At 43.7% G+C, this 19,349-nt stretch overlaps 1 protein-coding gene across 6 annotated transcripts in view; it reads right to left on the bottom strand.

Moving 5' to 3' along the window:
* HTR2C (5-hydroxytryptamine receptor 2C) overlaps window positions 1-15,037 on the bottom strand; it is a 231,265-nt gene extending 216,228 nt beyond the window's left edge. For 3 of the 6 annotated variants that reach the window (XR_004777909.2, XM_050713465.1, XM_050713458.1), the window contains exon 1: window positions 14,946-15,031. The gene's annotated coding sequence lies outside the window, so the exon portion shown is untranslated. Of the gene's footprint in view, window positions 1-6,252; window positions 6,389-14,945 lie in introns of those variants that run through there. The other 3 variants (XM_050713461.1, XM_050713459.1, XM_050713460.1) reach the window with 2 other exon arrangements.
* Window positions 15,038-19,349: the final 4,312 nt, after the last annotated feature.

Here is a 19,349-nt window from a genome sequence, read left to right as displayed (position 1 = left end):
GAAGTACTTTTGACTGGGCCTACAGAGAGAAGTTTCTCAGCCCAATGCAACTCAGAACTAGCTTAAGGGATAAATACGGTCAGATTCAGGCCGCTACAGCCAGACAACTCAGTTCTTATCATAAGCCCGGGCCTGCCAAATATCAGACATTTTAACGCAGCAAAATACAAGTCTGCTCATTTAGGATCAAAGAATGCCATGGTGGGGCATACAAAAGGATGTACTGTATATTGGAAATCAGACTTAAATATTATATAGAAGTCACAGCAGATAAATAGCACATGAGGTCCCAGGGTCATGCTGTAGCTACAGGAGCTAACAACACCGTTGGATGTTTGAAGAGAGGCAATTTTGTCCAAGGTTAGAAAGGTTTCTGCATATGGAGTCAGTGGGAATGTTAGCAGAATATCGTGTTCTGCTGTCCCAGAATACCCACCTCTGATGTCCACATCTCAATAACACTGAAAAACTGGGAGGGAAACACATACCGTTTAAGGGCCTGAAAACAGATTGTGTGGAAAGAGTTTAAATAGAATAATTGCTTTAGCGAAAAGAAGGCTGAACAATGATTTTCCCACATCATGTAAAATGATTTCTATTAGTAGCAGGCTCCTTAATTAAGTAGGCAAAGGCAGAAGATTTAACATATGGAGCAAGGAAATAAACTCAGATTGGATTTTTTTTTTTTTTTTAAGCATTGGAAATAATTACTCACCAAAGCAACTACCCTCAGGACACATATGAGTCCCAGTTATCTGCGCTCTTTAAACAAGGCTCAACATGCTTCCAAAAGGCAAGGAGAAATTGTTGGATAAAGTTTTCTACACCTGGTGTTATCAGGAGGTCAAACTATATGATCCTAACAATCATTTTAGGTCTTACAAAGCCTAGGAATGTTCGACAGTATTTACCCTATCCATGACACGCTTCTCAGACTTAGGTACTTACACTGGATTTTATATTTTTGCTTGATTTTAGAAAACAAAGAAGGCAGCAATTAAAATAGGTGGGTTATTAAGGCAAGAGCAATCTTTGAAACAGATATATTTGCATTCATTCCAGCATTCAACTATGCTTTTACTATCACAAGCCAAGCACATGATACTGCGTACCATAAAAATAAAAAGAATACAGTCTTTTCCAAATAGGACCCATATTAAAATTAAACAATAACCGTAAGAGTTTCAGTAGACCTACAATAGCCCCCAATAAAACCATTAAAATTACAGTCTTTCAGATAACAATGTCCACAATAACTGTCTGCAAGCCACTATATACGTTAAACTGTAGATAATTAATATGCTTCTGCAATCTTATTTTTCCTCCTTTGTAAGCAGTAGGTGTTATGAAATCCTAAATATCTGCCCAGACTTTCTTAAATGTTACAGATAATGAAAAAGAAAGTAACACGGCATTCATGGCAAAACGTTGCAAGTCTTGGCATGAAAATAAAAACACTTCGGAATTCCTTATTTCAGCTACATCACCTCTAATTTCCTCCAAACCCCTCCAAGGAGCCTGGAGCAGCCGAGGTGCAGCTGAGCATTTTCTGGGGTTAGGATTTAACTGTTGCTGCTGGTGGGGTTCATCCCACGCAGTGCTGCAGCCACCCCAGCCCAGGCCAACTCTGCAGACTCTGACTGCACAAATAGCAAGGATGGGGCATTTCTAGCCTGTGATTGATCTTCTCTTACCCCAGACTTCTAAAACAAGCAGTGGTAATTGCTCCCGCAGAGTGCTTTTTTCCTCAGCTGCGAGGAAAATCTAAACAACCAACTTCAATGTAAATGTTTGCAGTGTCAGTTTAATCCCTTTCTGTCTTTCAGTGCCGGGTAATTACAGCCATAATGACCAGTGAGATCTTCCCTGATGTCTCTGCCTCAGAAATTCATCTGGGACGAAGTGGAAAGACCAACTTTGTCACTGTTCAAGTTGGAACTGAAATTAATTATTTGGTACCTAGTATCTGTTGCAAAAAGACTAAAACACCAAAACAGAATTTAAAGGAACCAGGTTATCAGAAGCTCACAACGTCTGTCCCTCTCCCTAGAGCCTGAAGTGGTGAGGAAGGTGTGTGTCCTGGCTGGAGATCAAATTAGCTGAAGTAGCCTCTGCGCAAGCTGAATTCATGGACTGCAGCCCTAGGGTGAAACATTGTGGGTGAGCTGAGGGTCTACTACCACAAAGCTCACGAACGAACTGCGGGTTTTGGTGCACAGCAGCTTCCCAGCTCTACCTGCCTACTTAGCTCTCGTGCAGAAACCGTACAATTCATACAATATTTATAGTAAGAAGAGAGTTTTTCACTGATGGCAGAGGTGATGTCATTTCTCTAATGTTTGTTGACTTACGGATAGCGTGTGCAATTCAACAGCTGAGCAACATATCATTTCTATTCGTGCTGCATTACGCCTAAGTGCACACATTACAATCCATGTCATCTGAACAAAGGTAGCATGATCCTTGGACACATGCCATTGCAGCTCCGTAGTAAAATTACGGTCCCTTGAACATTTTTACGAGCTCCAATTATTACAGCATTTGCATTGGCCTGATGGCCCAAATTAATCTGATTTTTAGAAGTTACAAGATTTAATTAGGATTAGTAGTAACAATATTCAAAAGAAAAAGTAATATGACAGCATCTGCCCTGAAACAGGGATGGGGAATGGAAGTCAGTCATGCTTTTTAAAATGTTTTCAATAATAAGAGTAACTAACAGCCAAAGAAAATAACCTTCTGGAACAATACACAATAGATAGCAACTGCCTCTCATCTTCAGGTGAAAAGTCACTTAATACTGTTTCACCTGAAAGCACTTTTACTTTGATGTGATGAAAAACTCTGTCTACAATACAGGTCCCTTTCCATGCATTTTCTAAGTGATTAAATCCTAGCACTCCTTTTTGACTTTTATTGCTTTTCATACTGGTGAGAGCCATATAATGATTCATCACGAAAGTAATCTTTAAGCAGCTTTGTTCCTATTTGCTGCTATATATATTAAATATAAATTGCTCTTTGAATTCACCTCTAAAGTCAGACTCAATTTTTTATCTAACAAGAACGGTATTTCCAGTCATCATCTGAATACAGTAAAGTGAGAAAACCTTTTGCATAATATAAATATCTGCATTCACTAAGAGGAGGCTGATGCCACCACCTACTGTGAACGCATTTTGTAAGTGGTACAAAGCCAGATAGATTTCAACTGCAGTAGGATAATCTCTTAAAGACACTCCAGTCACTGTCAAAAAGGCACAGTTTCATCTCTGACTCGACAGTTTCTGGACCACAGGCTTCGAACACCTGTAGCTGATTTACAAGCAGCATCCAAAGCACGAAAATGAAATGGTTGCCGAAAGACTGCAGGCACCTAATTACTGACCTTCATTTATCCCCCCACAAAATCCAGGGACATCACTCCCTAGAAAACAGTTCTGGAAGATTCATTTTATTCCTTTTGCACTTATCCATTCTCTGCACCACCTGTGACTGATGAGAAGACGCTACTGGCAAGCTGTACAAGTGTGCCCCAGCAGTCACAAGAGCTGCTGGATGAGGCTGGGCACTTGCTTCAGATGACGCAAAAGCCACATGGATCCCAGCACTGCTGATTCCAGGTCACCACTGGACCCAGACGAACATCAAACTTAGCCCTATCTTGCAGTGAGGCAATGGTGAGAGACATTGGCAGCTCCTGCCCAAAGGCCATGCTGAGCATCCTGCCTTGTTCTCCAAGCCACGCACCTTTGTGACTCTCGGACCAAGGAAGATATCACAGTACAGCTCCTGTGACACTCAGTGTTGATCACCCCTCATTTCATAAATTACAACTTAAAAAATTATCATTATTAACTCTAGCAAACAGCTCTTGACTTCCACATAATTAGAGTTTAATGCAAAACCATTACCGACCAAAAAAAAGCTGTTTAGAAATAATCGGTAGGTCAAATGTTGTGTTTTTATTTCCTGATTGGATGGGAGTACAACTATAAGGCACATTCCCATAAGTACATTCAGATCATATTGCACGTGAATAGGCTCCAACACGTAGCTGTTTTAGCAAAAATACATTATAAAAAACGCACTTACCGCAACAGGGGCGCAAAGATAGCCAAAACAGCTGCTGTCCACCAAGCACAAAACTTGTTTGTAATTTTGAAAGCATGTTTGTGAGAAACGTTTTGCTTTAATTCAGCCAGTTCTAGTCACTATTCTGCCTGGGTGCAAATAGCAGTAAATGGGATGACTACCATATATGTTTTCTATCTAGTGTTTCCTGCACAGGTACTTTGGTCATTTAATGCTCACCACATTTTATAAATGCATTTTTATAGAGAAGCTATTCAGATGACCTTATGCCAGCACCGCACTGCTGAGATTCCACTGGGTGTTCATACATTCGTATTTTCACCTCTGGGTGAAACCAGGAGATTTTTCTCCCCTTTGTGGGAGACGTGTGTGTTGCTATGGAGCACTGCAACCCAGCTTGGCCTCCTGCTTGGGTAACAAGGATCCTCTTTCACAGGACAGAGCAGAGCAGCTGCTCCCCAGGCACTACCACAGCCTCCATCCCCCACAGGGGTTGGGGCTTCTCGACTCATACGCAGAAGCAAATGCACTAGACCCACTCCTGCTCCTCTGTCTCCAACACAGAGTTCTTAGAGAGCAGCGGAGGTCTTCTCTACAGGATCCCAAAGGAGGCTTCACAAATGTCCTGTTCTTGGAAAAAAAAAAAAAAAAAAAAAGGAAGAAAAAAATATTTTCTTTCCTGCCCCAATTTTGGCCCCAATTTACTGTTAAAGAGGGGGATTTTTTACTAGCCTTCCCTGTGAGATAGGTCAATGCTCACTCAAGCATGGCACGACAGTTCTGGGAAGTTCAGGAGGCAATAATAAACGCTGTGACCAATCTACTCAGGGGCAGCAACGCATGCCAGCCTGGAAGCCCTGACTAAGAGAAAACACTGCAAACCTTTCCAGTCACTTTTGAAGAAGACAGTCTTACTCTTTTTCCCCAACGAGTGAAGTTATGAATAACACATTTGTTCTGCTACGAGGCCACAGAAACAGTTCTGGAACAGTTACCCGGCAGCGGCACTGTTGGCCGTGCTATTTCAATAGATTGGCAATGCCAGAAACGCGTACAAAGCTCCGTGTGATCCAGGCACAGAATCTGGGCAGTGCCTACCTATTCTGCACGGGCAGGTTTCATTGGCAGGGTCTGCGCTCATGCGCTCAGAAGCCAACACGCAAATGTACACGTGTAGGTTAGTCATGAGAACTGGTATCAAATCGGTACCCAGCGCCCAACACCCTACTTTCTCCAACAGAATACGTTTGAGAAGTTCCCTTTCAACTCAGTCTTTACTGAGTAAAGCTCCCGCTGGAGGTCTCAAGACAAGCCAAAAAAAACGCATGCTCTGCTGGTGAGAAAGGCACGGCGTTAGCTGCTGCTGATCTTGCTAGAGACTTCTCAAGAAGGCACCATCCTAAACAAGCCCAAAGCCCAAGGAAACCGTACGCTGAAATTTGATGGCATTAGCATTTTTACTCCCCTAGGTACCGGTGGGAAAACAAAACAAAACAAAACAAAACAAAAAAGCAGTTAGCAGAGATGAACAGAACTCCTCTCCACAGAGCTGGGAAAGCAAAGCACAAAACAGACTCATCCACAGACAGCTCCTAAAATGAATTTCTTTCTCTGCTTCCAAATACCAAGATCAACCTTTAGCACCCCTCTTCCTCTGAGAAGGGCGCCTCTTTTCTCCCTCTTGGTGTAATTTCACTCCTCCAGAAAACACCACCTGCCTGTCAGCAGCACTTTGTGTGGGTGTCATCTGTCCTTCCCACATCCACCGGAGCAGAATGAAAGGACCTGTAGAGTGCACTGTATCTCTGCCGCTGAATGAAAGCATAACCCCGTGTACTGCAGACAGCCCCTGCTAAAGGTCACGCTAGGAAGAAACAAAAGCTCCCAGGTGCATTTCACAGACACCAAGGCAAGTTTGATCCAATTAAGTGCAACAACTTTAGTGCCAGGCACAAAAGGTATCCCTGAGATATCCCCTCCCCTCTCCCTCCTGCCACACACACAAAAACCGCACGCACATGCATTTCTGCCCGGCTTTAGGCTGCAAACTAAACCCATTTTCCACTGAAATCTTTTTGATCGCATAGCCCAGGATGAGGAGAGGACTGTAGCCCACAGACAAAGATCACAGCATATTGTACGGGGAGCAGCTCCTACCTCAGCCAGCCAACAGAGCCTGCAGGTCAACATAATTCCTCTTGGGTGGAGATATTTACCCCAGCTCCAGGAGCCGGGGTTCTGCTGCCATGCCCAGCACTTCGGACAGACAAGGAAAGCATCTTCTTTGAGCAGCGTGGCTTCTCACACACACCGAACTGCAGCAGCAGCCGCCTGGGAGAGCATCAGCAGCTGAATTGCTGCACATGTATCTCTGCAGATTATTTCCTGCTTGAATACTTGGCATAAAGGCAGATGCTCTTAACCCTCTGGAGGCCTGTGACTCCGTACCCCATCAGCAGGGGCAAGCAAATAACTCCAAATATTCTGCGGTGAGGCCAGAGGGGAGAGAGTGAAGACACACAGGGCATCCTCCAAGAAGTAGTCCCAACCTCGAGTTAGTTGCAGTCACTTTGGGAGGCAGGCATTCCCACGGCAGCCCACAGCATCCCCAGCCAGGCACCGCACAGCTCCTGCTGCGTCGACCACTGCAGGTCCCCTGGCTCCAGCAAAATACTGCTCGGAGCTCCCACGGGAGCCCAGGGGAGGGCCCACTGGGGTATCACAGCCAGCAAGCCAGACCGGCGGCTGGAGGCCAAGCAGGCGAGGAGGTGAGGAACGCAGATGATGTGGAGAGCCCAGCAGTGTCACTGGGACTCGGGCATACAGGGCTCCCGCTCCCGGCACCAAGCCTTGTGGCCCCAGGCGCTGCCCAGCACCTGCGGGCACCCACGCTGCGGGCAGGCACGCGCTGCCCAGCCGGCACGGACAGCACTCAGCCGGCGAGCTTCGGCACTGCTCCCTCTCACAAGCTGCGAATGTGACTGGAAAGCATGGCTGAAAAACATGCTACAATTAACAGGAGGGAGGGGGATACTATTGCTCTCCTGCTAGTCTTAAAGGCACATTGCTCACATGCGCCTGTTGGAGATGCAAACGCCCACAGCTCCAGCCCAGCACCTCACCCGTCTGCAGGGAGCTGAGAAGCCCGGCAGGAGCCCCGATGGGTCAGGGGAAGGAGAGCGCCCCGGGAGCCAGGAGGGGAAGGGGCAGCTGGCAAGAGAACTCTCGCATCGGGATCCAGGAACGAGGCCTTCCGCATCTCCGTCCCAGGATCCAAACAAGTCCCTGTCACCCAGCCTGGATGCCTGCCCCCATCCCTCTGGCAGCATCCCAGCCGGACACTACATCCCACACAGCCCCAGCCACTGTCCTGCTTGCACCCCACTAGGCAAGGAGAGCCTGGCACACCTCAGGAGCATGGTGCCCCTTGGTTTGGCTTGGCAGCAGGACCAGATTAGCAGTGCTGCTCCCCCCAGAGATACCGACCAGGACTACAGCACCAGCAGGTGCAGCTTTGCACCCTGACACTACGCAGAACAGATATCCCTTCCGTAATTCTTCTCTGAGCCACGATCTGCGACAGCTTAACATGCAACTCAGGCTAAAGTTGTGCGGAGTTCAGCTGGTCTCAGCCTGGTTGCAACATCTGGTGCACATCACCTCCCTCCCCCAGCATGGCAGCAGGGCTGGGCACCAGCCCAAAGCTTCACATTCTCTTTGCTTCTCCTGATGCCCTGTTCTGCATGCCTTTGGATATTCTGTTTCGTCCTTCAATATATCATCCAACGAGACATTAGCTCCAACCCACATGAAGCATTTCCCTTCTCTGCCCCCAAAATAGCTAGCATTTGAACACCCTTTATAAGTCTACTGAACAGGGAATTCACCCTCTTATAAATGTCTACTAGCAGTGGTCGTTGCCACACACGGTATGCTTTTCTTAGCAGGATGGGGTCAGTTGAAGCCCTGGACCTTGCTTAAACTGCTTTGAGTCACACAGGGTCACGTTAATACCTTTGATTCTCCAAGTCCAGTGGAGGCACCAAAATAACTCATCTCCTACCTTCCTCTGTTATCATGAAGGAAACTATTAGCAGCACGGACATTTAGTCTTAGTAATGACAAGACAATTACTACGGTAAAGAAACTGTAATGCTAAGCCTAGTTCAGCTTCAGGCTTTTCTGAAAAACAGCCTTATAGAAAAAGGCACAGACTTTCTACCTTTGGTACACAGTCAGTGAAAAGTTACCTGATAGAAATACGCATCGCAGCATAATAAATATCTGCTTTCCTGTAGTGCTAGTACAGAAGGTCTGTTAAAACGCAATCACTTGATGAGACAAGTTCAACACAAAGATCACCACTTCCAGGCCATGCAGCTTTGCACAAAAATACCACAGGGAATTATTTCAAATTTTTCTTTATTAAGCACCAAGTGTCTTAAAGAGGAGCAAGTCTTTTTGACATCAGACCTACAAAACACGTGTAAGTAGTAATCAAAACGCTAGCAGAGACACTTAAGACTTTATACACTTGAAGATTTTCCCCTGTGCATCAAAGATCAAATTTGTTCTACAGAGCACAGCTGAGGGTTTCTCAAGTATAATGCTTCATGAACCAATCTGATTAGTATGCAAACACAGCACAGTGACTACCATCACATCATTGCAAGGATCTATCCTGAAGCGTAGCAGTCCCTTGCAGCATACTGAATAGAATATCCTATGTACAAGCTCCTTTTTTTTTTTTTTTTTTTTTTTTTTTTTAAGTGAGAGACCCAACTGATAGATCAGAATTAAATTCAGTGGAAAGGAGTGCTTATTATGTTCACAAGATCAAATGCTGATTTGAGTTATTCCATTGCATGCAATAGAGTGATCTGACATGAAAAACCCAGAACGGTAGGGTCACATCTTACTGTCAGCTAGAAGGTGTGTCACTGAGAATTATGCACGTGTGTAAGGGTAGAAATGGGCCATACTTAGCTGCAGTGAGTACATTCTCTCTTTGATTCAGGGCAATAAGAAACTCTTTTTTTTTCCTTAAAACTTATGTTAGGGTGTGAAGTGTCACGCTATAGAAATCTGAATCATTAAAGACATCTACAAACAACTGCAAGATCTGGAATTCACATTATAGTTGTACTAAACTGCATATTCCACCAAATATATATTTATATATTCCAGTTAGAATACACAGCTCTTCACAGAAAGAAGAAAAAAAAGTGAAAACCCTTCTTGAAGGCTTTAAAGAATTAAAAATAAATGTAAACCTAGGGAAGTACAGCCACAATTACAGAGGTTTATAAAAGAGAACCTTGAAGCCAGAAGCCTAAATATAGCTATTCAAAATTTCTAGAAACACATTCTAATCTCTATTCCTATCGGATACCATATAGGTAACAATGCATACTGTAAAACTTTGTGGAACTCAAACCTCTCTGGTTGTGGATGCCCATGTTGAACAATATGCTTAGCACACAAAACAAGCAAGCTATCCATGATACAGCAGGCACATTCAAGAGCACCTGGGCAGGCAGCATGTTGACCTTGCAGCACTACATAAGAAATAATACTAGATTAAATGGGTAGTTTGGATAAGAAAAGGCAGGGACCAGGGACAGATGGGGGCCTGGCAAGATGAGGTTGTACCCAGTAAATCACTTGTATAGGTCCTGCAAAACACCACAACCATCTCTGTTCAAAAATCATAGAATGTTGGCCCCAATCTTCATGTCACAAAATTAACATATCCTACTCCTGATGTTAGATATCTGACCTCCCTTTATAATTGGCCTCCGACTACACTCACATGAAAGCTAATCTATCTTCTACGGAAATAGTCTTTTTTTTTTTTTTTTTTTTAGGGAATCTGCTGTTATCACATTATATGTGATCATAATTATTTTGTTAACAGGTTTGTGCTTGTAAGTAATTGATTCGTACAGCTGCTGCCAGCACATACTTCAGGTGATGTGTAAGATAATCCTTAGAAATTGGAGGAAAGGGCTTCTGTACTGAAAATCAATTTCAATAAAATCATTTCACGTTGCTAGAGGGTGATGGGAGTGGCTGAAATTCCACACTTGTGCACTTCATGCACTGAAATGACTGTGGGGCAACCACTTAGGCTGCCACGGGCAAGAGCCTGAAGCCCTGCACATGGCAATAGTGAGAGAAGCACTGGAATGAACTGGGATGTCCTATGTGAGCAGCTGGCCGTAAGACTGTCCCTCCTGACCGTTGCAGCCACTTTGCAAACATGCAGTGAGAGTTGTACTCAGTTTAGTGGGTAGCTCCTATGCAGACCATGAGTTGTAGGAAAATACTTGCCAAAAGCTGAGATGATGCCATAGAGCCAAACACCTCTTAGAAGGATGCTTCACATACATGCCCAGAAACTGTGAGGAGTAAGGCCTAATTCTGCACTCCCTAGAAGCTCATAGCTACAAATAAATTAAGGAGACTCTGGGATATACCAAGGCCTTTCACTCCAGCATTCCCTGCACTTATTCTTCCCCAGGACACTTAACAGAGCTGCTCGCAAATATTTTGTACCACTTTCAGCTGTTCTCATCTTCCCTACAAATAGCAAGCTCCTGAGCACTTGCCATGGCCTCCTGGATCTCTACAATTCAGAAACCACTGGGATGGTAACAAGGAGATTTCAGGCAGAAGAAGAGAGGCCTGGGGAGGCATTCAGGTGCCACAGCAGGATAAAAGTGCTCAGGCTGAGAAATAATGGTACAGAGCTTTAGTGTACAGCTTTCTGGAAACCAAGCTCCCAACAAAGCTAACAAAAACAGAATTAAAGAATATAAAGTTTGTAACATTTGCACATACATTAGCATGGTAAGCTGACAATTCTGGAGTTTATTTACATTGGGGAAATTTTAGAACTTCAGAAAATGCATTAAAATCCAAACCACATCTCCAGGCTTGAGTACCTCACTGGGAAATATCAGAGGACCAGCCTGCAAGGGTTAGCCAAGGAAATGCATGTAGATCAGAATGGGAGTTTTCCCTATGTCCCCTAGGAGATAAACAATAAACAAACAAAAAACACCAGGGGCATCAGTGAAAAAAATGCCCTTTCAAACATTATATTGTCAAGACCAAAAAGAAAAAAAAATCACCTGCCTGATCTGGGCTATTTTACAAGTAGATATGTTTCTAAAAAATAGAAATAACATTGAAATTTTAAAGTCAGTATTTATGTTGTGTTTGAAAATATTCTGTTATATTGTGAAATTAAAATTTCACAGCCCACATCATACCTCTGATTTGAAAATGGAAGTATTTGCACTATGAAAAAGGTTTGCAGAATTCAATTAATATGTTGGCACAGAGTTAAAAAATCATGTTTGGATAACCTGGGGATTAGAAACTCCCCACAGTTCTCTTGAACAAGCTTGCTGGTTACACATTTTTGAGGGCACCCTTTTTGGATTTTTTTTGAGGAATCACTTCTCATAAATCAAAATTTTATTTAGAAAATGCAACATTAAAAGAGGAGCACAAGAATAAATCAGTCATCCATGTGGTGAATGCACTATGCATTCAGAGACTACTGGGCTGAACCCTGTAACCATAACCAACTATGGTGCATACATGTACAAATCAATGCATCTCAAAATGAAGTTATTAAAGAAAAGGCATTATTCAACAGTCAGGGGGCACTGTTCTGACTAGGGATTCATCCTGACTCAGTGACAGAGCAAAGGTAACAACAAGAAATCGAAGGGGGGGAGAAAAAGGCAAAAAAGCAGAGGTACCAAATGGAAACAAGGCTGCAGCAAAGTGTGGGAACACAGAACATCTGAGAATTGAAAGACGAACTCTCTTAACAGGTAGGTGCAGCAAGAATGCTTAAACCCTGGCACAAACTTCACACTGCAAGCAGTAGATCCTCCATTTGTGCACTTGCATCCCAGAAAGCCAACCGTATCCTGGTCTGCACCAAAAGCAGTGTGGCCAGCAGGTCGAGGGAAGTGATCATCCCCCTTGGCTTTGCTCTCATGAGATCCCACCTGGAGTGCTACGTGCAGCTCTGGGACCCTCTGCATAGGAAGGACATGGACCTGTTGGAATGAGTCCAGAGGAGGGCAATGAGGATGATCAGAGGGCTGGAGCACCACAGGTAATGGTCCTATTAGCTTTAATCCGAAAGAGGGTAGATTTAGGTTAGATATAAGGAAAAAATTCTTCACCATGACAGCGGCGAGGCACCGGAACAGGCTGCCAAGAGAAGTTGTGAATACCCTATCCCTGGAAGCGTTCAAGGACAGGGTGGATGGGGCTTTGAGCAACCTGGCCCAGCGAAAGGTGCCCCTGTCCTTGGCATGAGGGTTTGGATCCTGATGGTCTTTAAGGTCCCTTCCAACACAAGCCATTCTATGATTCTATAACTAAGTTAAATTGAGCTGCGTTATAAAGGAGTGAGACTAAATTATTTAAAACTTCCTTTCTGGCCATATGTGCTGTGAATGGTTGATAAATCGTAGGAAGAACATGCTACTTTTAGATCTCTTGACTTTCCTGCTCCAGGGCCCTTGTCTCTCCCACTGAGCAAACAGGAAATTAATGCTTACTGCTAGCAGGAAGCTGGGAAACGTGGGTTCTGCTCCTGGTTCTGGTGCCAGCACGATGAATTACTTTGGGCTATTCATTTAAGCTCATAACCAATCCTATAAAACTATAAAACAGTCCCAACAATTCCACATGTATCTGGGAGGTAATTTGGAAAAGGTGGATGCCACACAGACCCCCTTGGTGTCTGCCTGCAACATCACTGACTCCGTAAACACGAAAAACTGCCCAGGCAAACCTCGTGACTAAGGTCTGTGGTCCTCCAGAAGGTACAAACGCTTCCACACTCCAACCACCAGCTTTCACTCCTCCAACTTCCTCCGCTACCCACTGGAGACCACCTCTGACGTGCACCCACAGCACCATCTCCAGCCCTCCACTGCCCTGCTGTCCTTGTGATCCCTCAGCTGTCCCCTGCCCCATTGCTCCAGATGCAGCATCCCTTCCCTGGGGATCCACTGCCCTCGATACCCCTTCTGAGACCTGTCCTTACTTAGGGTCTCACATATTGGCACTGAGGAACTCCTGAAAACTGAACCAATATCAGAAGCAGAAAACCAATGGCTGACCGTGAAAGCAACGGGCCTTTTCTTCACACAAAACTAAGCAAAGAACCTGTACGCTGGGGGTGCCCCCTGCTTCTCAGCTGCAGCACGAGCCCACGCTACAGGCAGCACCTGGTGGAGTCAGAGCAGAAGGGAGCCTGTCGTTTAAACCTGAATTCTTCAACAAGGTCCAAAAATCCTAGGGGAAGAAGCAGGAGAGGATCACGGTATCACAGCTGACATACCACAAACCGTGGCACTGAAGGAGGACCTGCTCCTTCTATGCCTCCTGGGGCTGGGGAGGCAGTTTCTTGTATAACAGCTGTCAAAACCTTGCTTTGCCATGGCTCAGCAAGCTTTGCCTCAGCCTTCTGCTAACTTGGAGGTCTGGGGACAGCCCTGCACGCTCTCCTTTTTCCCCTGGGAGTTTCAAGCACCTGTGTGCAGCCAAGGGCTCTCCTGAAGCTCGGGGAGCAGGACTCTGTCCCTTTCTGCACTCAGGATGCTCTGGGAGGCCCCACTGTCCTCTCCTTCCCATTCATGCTCTCCTAGCTACTGGCTAACAGAGCGAGAGGGGGGTAAACATTGCAGAGGAGCCCAGTGGTCAGCACGTTTCCCTGGCACATCGTGTCCTGATCTCTGCTCTTCACACACTCAAGCGCCCCGCGCTGGGCTGCAGGGATGCCACAGCTGCTGCTCCAGCCGCAGGCTGGGTTGTTGATCCAGCACTTTCCGGCTGGCCAGAGAAGCAGACTTTGTCTCCCATTCCTGTGCAGGACACTCACTGGTGCATTGTGATTGCTCAGCCTGAATGTATTAACCCAAGAGCACTAAAAGGGTTTTTATCTGAAGTTGGACTAGAAGGAAAATGACTAAGAAGCTTTGGCAGGTGGGGTGAAACCTATCATTAATTTTAGTAGCAAATGATCTAAAATATATACACACATTGTCCTTTTACACAGGCACTGGGTTTCTCTATTGCTGCTTTAAAAATGTCATACTAGCTCCACCTAGCACATTGAATGCTTATGCTAGCACTGGTGAATCATTCAGGATAAATATGGTCATTTTTGTTCAGTTTGATCAACTGGTTATTTTTTGCAATTCAGACTAATGCTTCCATTTAATTCCTCCACAAACTCCCATGGGAAAACATATGGCCTTCAGCTAATCTCTTAAGGGTACATTTACTAAGCATGCAAAACATTTTACAAATAACCAGGAGGAGAAGGCAACACTTTGTTATGCATCACATGTATTTTAAAAGTCCATTAGAGCCCTCTGGATTTATCATGCTGTCAGAACCCAGATAGATATTTAATACAAGTACAATTTCAAAGGTCAGTACAGAAATCCAACTGGCTCATCTGGAATTGCCTGGGCCATACAAGCGCTCAGGCCACTCCTTGCAAACACTACCTAATGACTTGTACCTTGCAAGCTCTGCTGGTCCCAACTGGATCAATATTTCCCATAAAAGTTTCTTCACAGTAGCTAAGCAGTACAACCACTAAACCCAGATTCCTGGAACACTAATTCCAAAGGAAAGACAAGCAGACAAAAATACTACTGCAGCACACCTAGTTTTCTGATTACCATTTCTTTTTTTCTGCTAAATTTAGCACAGAGCCAATCATTATACAGTAATCTTGACAACAGACAAAATGAAAAGGTGTTTGGAGAAGACCTGATGATTGAGGTATGCCATGCACTTACCTACAGAAATCCAGGAGGAGTTGTTGCCACGTCTAGCAGCACAGCTTCCCTTTTAGCAGGGCTCACCAGGGGTAGCACTACTGGTAATTGCCTTTAAAGCAATACTTCGGCAAGGAAGGAAACATTCCTGAGGGCTGGCCCTGTGCCACAGATATTCTGTGTGCTGTGCGTAGTCGTTCCAAAGGAACGGATTCTTGCTGAGCATCCAAATGTGAGTAAGCAAAAGGATAAATCATTCAGGGCATGTTTTCCAATGTCTTTGTCACAAGGGGAATACTTTCAGAGAAAACTTTTCTGCCATTCAAATGTCTGGTACTATGGGCCAGACCATGTTGTCTGGGACATACTCAGAGAAGCCAGAAAAGAATATATCAAAAAAGGTTGGGGAGAGTTAAAGTCATCATATGAAGAAGACCTGATTTGTAGTCCACTTTTGTGGGCTTAGAGGTTTGTTGTTCAAGCGGTTTATGGTTCAAGTCCATAGGCTTTTTCATCAGAAGGATCGTTTCAATTTTTTTTTTACCTGTGTCAGGTGACAGATATTCTTACAGATGTGGTATTTTAGACTGAACTGGACTCACATAAGCGTTAGAGTATGGGCATCCAGAGAACATCCTGAGCCTAGCCAAACTCACACTGCAACCCCAGTCAAAAATAAGTTCAAGCACTTTTGCTTTAAGACCAACCTGGAGATCTAGGGTCATATAAGAATGCATTCAGAAAACTATAGGCAAGGGGAGAGTGATGGGCAGAATTTGCTTGGATTTGCAGAAGACAAGGGTTAAAACGTATGTCTCCATAGCTTTTTGCAGTTATGGGAGATAAGGCACAAGAAAGAGACACAAAAGAAAGATGAGGAAGGGCATCAACTATCATCAAATCCTCAGTTCAGTATATTGCTCACCGGAAGCAGTACATACTCTGTACATATGTTATTAGTGGTTTTTGCTATAACCAAAAATTATAAGCAAGATAACCAAATATAAAAAACAGTTTTGAAGATTAGACCTTCCGCAGAGATGAGAAAAAGAGTTCATGTAGATCTTTGCCATAACACTGAGAAATACCAAAAAAGTCAGAAACATAGATCAGAGTATAATTCAGCCCACAGGTATTTAAGAAGAACATCCCAGGCCCAAAGGTTGCACTGCCTCTCCTGTGTGAGAATCTTGTTCCTGTTTTACAGAAGTACCATCGCTGCTGTACACACTTGGAGCAGCCTGAGCCCATATGCTTGGGTGGCTTTGGGCCCGCACTGAGACACGTGCCAGTTCCACTAGGGCAAGAGGTGTTAAGTGAATCTGCATGCAGATGGGGAGTATGCATAGCGAAGAGAGTGCCAGCTCCTTGGCAGGATGCTGCTCGGCTGCGAGGGTGATGCCATGTTGATAGCAGATGCTGTTAACACCTGTTGATGGGTACAGCACTCTTTTTAAAAGCAGTCAACCGTGGGAGGCAGGAAAGCATGGGGTTTGTAGGCACTCAGAGGACAGAAACAGATAATTGCTTTCCAGGTGCCAGCAGGCAGTAAACAAAGGAAAACCTGTGCTGCAATGTTGCAGAGACAGGCAGGACACGAGGGAATCTGCAACAAACAGCATCAGTCCTCAAGGCAAAGAAACACCAACCTGTAGCTGCGGGACCCAGTGTGTTACTCAGTGTGGACTCCATGCGTTAAAGGGATTTTCACGTGCAGCAGCAGCAAAGCAGAAATCACAAAACCCTGTTACGCTTCAAAGGGTGTTGGGTTTAGCACAGAGACGAGGAGATCACTTTGCCCAAGCAACGTGGGCTGAAATGAGCCATTTGGGGAAAAAAGAAGGATTAGGGCTATGTAGTTAAAAAAAAAGACAAAGAAAGAATGCTTGCCTTTCTCAATAACCCACCTGGGACACAAACTGCCTGAGATGACAATTTCTACCCAAGCATGTTGCCACTGTTCCTGTAGAACAGGCATGTTCTGGCTATTTCCTATTCACTAAGACTTCAACCCATTCAGCTGGCCAAGACAGGAACCTCAGTCTGATGCATGATTTTGCAACATTCAGTGCAAGAAGTTCTCTAGGTGTGAGCCAGCTGCCTTGCACAAGACAGATCTGGTAGGCCACCACACCTTCATGATTCCCTTAGAGAGCACTCTTTACTCATTACTTCATTCTTCCCCAGAATCCTTCTTTTTCCCCAGACACCACAAGTACTCAAATACAACATAACCTAGAGAGTATCCACTTAATTACTTGCATATAGGACAAAAAAAAAAAAGCATAGGGCTATGAAAGCAGATACATACTGCTATACTCTACAATACTGCAATACTCTACAGACATTCAAATGTTTTCAAGCCAGCAGCTTTCTAAACCTGCTATCATTTCTATGTATTTCATAAACTTCATTGGATCTTGATTCAGCGTAAACATCTGTGCTTATGACATTCTTTGGCAGGGGCTCCCCAGGCTGTTTGTCCATCGTACTAGGATCCTTCTGTTTGATTACACTAAACCTGGCACTTGATAGCTTCATTGATGTGTTCTCAGACCAGCACTACCTGAGAGAGCAAGCCACCCATCCCTACCCACCCTCCCCATATCATTTTATACTCCTCTGTCATATCCCACCATCTTTTTCCACACTTCATGTTCCAAGTGAGTAGGACTCATTCAAGCAGTTTTTGTGCTTCCTTTTCAGTATCATTCTTAAATATTCCCCCTATTCAGTCTGCCATAAAAACTCATGCTACATTCATATTAATATACTTTCTCCGCTACCATTTTTTTTTCCAAATCTCCACTCAAAGCTGATGTGATGGTGTTTTCAATACAGATTCTCAATCATTACTAAACCCCCAGATGTCATACAAACATGTTTTTGTTTTGTTTTTTTTTCCCTTTGAGTCTATCAAAAAAATACCCTAGATGATTACTGTCTTCTGACCACGTTCCAAGACTCAGCTTGTTTGTTACCACAGATGAATAAAAACAAAGAAAATAGTTCTGGAAATGCTGTCCATTGCTTCTCGTATTTTTAATTAGTTTAGTGCTTTCACTGAAATCATCCGGCAAAAAAAAAAAATAATAATCCAGCCCTTGGGAAGAGACTAAGCAGAAGAAAAAACTCTTAATATGCAAAGTTCAGAAAGCAAAAATAGAAACAAGTTTTAAAAAGGAGCACCTCTGGCTGACCCTAAGAATATCTTTTGTCAGCCCCCCCAGCTCCAGCAATACCATCAACCAGCTGGCTGCATAATTTAGCATACAATATCTTATGCATCTTGATCTTATCACAACACTTTATAGATGCTAATGGAAATGGTTAAATAGCCTTTTTAGATCTTACATAGTGCTTGCTTTGGACTGCAGAGGTTTACTCTGCACCCAGTCAACTGCCTAATCCGATGTACTGAAATCTACTGTCAAATGAAGCACAAAGTAAAACGCATTTAATAAATGGAATAGAGATTAGCTGACCATGAAAAACATATTGTTCAGTCATTCTTCCTTTAAACCGTTCGTTTTTCTAAAACCCACACAATGATATATCTAATACTCCCAGCTTCAATTTTTAGAACTCCTTTTTTCCTAGGCTCATTCCTTCTTCTATGGCTTGCTATTATAAAGACCACAGCACAATTTACTAGAAAATAATAATGCTAATAAACCACTATGCAGTATATTTTATTTCACAAGTTTACTACAAATTTTGTGCATTTTGTCATAAACTAACAAAGAATAGAAAAGTGCTTTTTGCCTGCGTATGGCTTTTACTAATTAAAGCCAGTAAGGACTTTTTTTCCAAGCCATCTACCCAAAAAAAAAAAAAAAAGAAAGGAGTTAAGACACTGGAAGAAAGCTGTAGTATACCAACAATGTTGCAGTTCAAACAGTTCATCATCAAACTGCTTTTTTGTTGTTGTTTGTTTGTTTAAATCAAACATCAGTCTGGCAGGATAGATATCATGTCCCGAAGTATGTTTTCCCAGGGTGAAAACAATCCCTCAATCCTTTGCAATCTATCTGTTCTGACCTTATGATCTTCCACATGCACACACGGGGAAGTTGACAGTATAATTTGTAGAACATCAAAATATGGATTCCACCCCCACACTCCCAAATTAAACCCTCTAAGAAAGAAAGAACAATATGGATCAGCTGAATCTAGGAAGGTGGAGCAAAAAAAGGCTGTTGCTAAACATAACTCCAAGAGAACTGCACTCATTATAATAACACGATTATCACTACAACTGTTTGGAAGATAATTATTTCCACTAAGATGCTGCTACGTTTTGCAAAGCATAGATGTTTCCATTTGCAATGATCCCATCTAACGTCTGCATTTATATCAAGATATTAGACAGAGGACAGGTAAAAATAGTATGATGAAGTCGTTGCGTTCTTTCTGTATGACATG

The sequence above is a fragment of the Cygnus atratus genome, chromosome 13, assembly GCF_013377495.2.
Source record: "Cygnus atratus isolate AKBS03 ecotype Queensland, Australia chromosome 13, CAtr_DNAZoo_HiC_assembly, whole genome shotgun sequence".
NCBI classification, from domain to species: domain Eukaryota; kingdom Metazoa; phylum Chordata; class Aves; order Anseriformes; family Anatidae; genus Cygnus; species Cygnus atratus.
Note: the sequence above shows the minus strand (reverse complement) of the source record. Positions and strands in the feature narration are given on the sequence as shown.